This window comes from Magnolia sinica, chromosome 10 (assembly GCF_029962835.1).
Source record: "Magnolia sinica isolate HGM2019 chromosome 10, MsV1, whole genome shotgun sequence".
NCBI lineage: Eukaryota > Viridiplantae > Streptophyta > Magnoliopsida > Magnoliales > Magnoliaceae > Magnolia > Magnolia sinica.
In genome coordinates, this window is record NC_080582.1 from 46,430,205 (window position 1) to 46,432,436 (window position 2,232).

Genomic DNA, 2,232 nt, shown 5'->3' on the forward strand with positions numbered 1-2,232 from the left:
CATCAGAATACGCATATAAAACAGCTATGCAAAGGAGGAGTCATAAATAGCTAAATATCAGATGCCGAGGATACAATGCAATATCTAAATCCTGCTAAATCTGTTTAGGTCATATAAGTATAGAAAACATAACCCAAAATGTCATATGCATGCGGATGCAATATGCGATGCAATGAAATGACCAAGCTGGATTGTGAGGTCGGGATGATAGTACGTAGTATCGCAGGCTACGGGGTCCATCACAAGCGACTTCTATCCAAACCAGTCTCATACCTAAATTTGGATAGTCAGACTTAATGTGGTAAACTCCTAGTCTCAGGTTAGTTGCGCGCCCAACCGAAATCCTTGTCATTACGAAGATACGCGTAACAAATAGTTACGCACCACCAGCCCGAGTGGATAGTAAATAAATAAATGAATGAATATACAATTTCTGCCCAATAAGTCCACATATCAGTATGGTTCCTCTCTGAAAAATCACTGGGGTCTATTACACTCCAAACCAGATTGCTGCCCCATCGCGCGCAACAAGGTGAGTGGAAGAGACCTCACTATCTGCCTGCCAATATCGGGCCCTGCTCATCGATAGCGGACCCATTCCTCGAGCTGGTCAGACTCAGCCTAGCAATGCCCCCTCCTCTCGGGCAGGTAAGGCCGTACCCCCTTCCAACCGACCATGACACAGTGGGAGACGCGGCCTAATGGTATATAGCCCTCATGCGCTCATGCATCCACTCGGTCTAAACGTTGGAGCAACCTCTGGAACCAAGAGGGTTTAGGGACTTTCACCCAGGGATATCTATAGCACCCCATGTAGAACAGATTTCCGGTGTCCCATCTGGCCATCCACGAAATACCTGTGGAGGCTATGACCCTGATGTCGCTAGGGCATACGATGGTCATGTCACACAAAATGCGAGATGCATGAGTCACATAGTCTAATCATGCATCAATCCTGCACATGTCGTGCTCTCATGTGGGGCAACTCTGCCTATCAGGAAGCCCCATGAACAACCTGCCCTATGGCATATGCAATGGTCAATCACATCTCATAATAAATATGCAGATGATGCATATGGCATGTATTATGATGCTATGCTGTCACATACTCATAATCGGTATCAATAACCGGCATCAACAATCGGCCTCGACAATGTGGACATTTAACCAACATTGCCCCCAAGGAATGGCCACATAGAGCCAAATATATAATGGGCCTACGGCCTCACACAAGGGCCTAATATACAACACAATGGGTCTTACTCAAGGGCCATATATACACAACAGGTGGACCCTGCTCATGGGCCTAATACATATCACAATGGGCCTTGCCCATAGGCCATGAATACATCACAATGGGCCTTACCAATGGGCCTCAAATACAGGACATGTGGGCCCTACACATGGGTCTTGAATACATCAAATGGACTATGCATCATAGGCTTAATACATATCACAATGGGCCTCAACTACGATCACATATACATCATATAGGTCTCAACAATCGGCCTCAGCAATTGAATTCAATACTCAGAATCGGATTCGATACTCGGCCTCGACAATCGGAACTGGCCAATATAATCGGCCTCGACAAATCGACACCGATAATCTACATCGATAATTGGCACCGACAATCAGTATCGATAATCAACACCGAGGACCGGTCACATAGACAAGACTAGGTCCATAGATAAACATCTGATCAACCATAATATAAAGATCAGCCCTCGGCCGTGGTTATATCAAATCTGGTAGCATGAAGCCATCCGTCCATGGTAAATGGGGCTCACTTATTTGAGTTAACCCACTAAGAGAATGATGAGAATGGGCCTGATAAGACCTAAGGAAGGGTCACAATGTGGACATCTAACCATCACTGCCAAGCAATGTGGACATTTAACCAACATTGCTCCCAAGGAGAGGTTCACATAGAGTCAAACATAAGGTGGGCCCAAATATCCAACAAGTGGGCCTCAAATAGTCATCACATGTGGGCTTTACACATGCAGCACGTGGGCCTACACATCACGGTGGGTCGATACATTGGGCCGCACCAATGGGCCTCATGTACAACGAGTGAGCCACATCAATGGGCCGCACTAATGGGCCTCACATACATCATATGGGCCGCACTAATGGGCCTCATAGGTGGGCTACAAATATATCAAGATGGGCCTCACAAGTGGGCCACAAGTATATCAAAGTGGCCTCACAAGTGGGAGCTTGGATTTC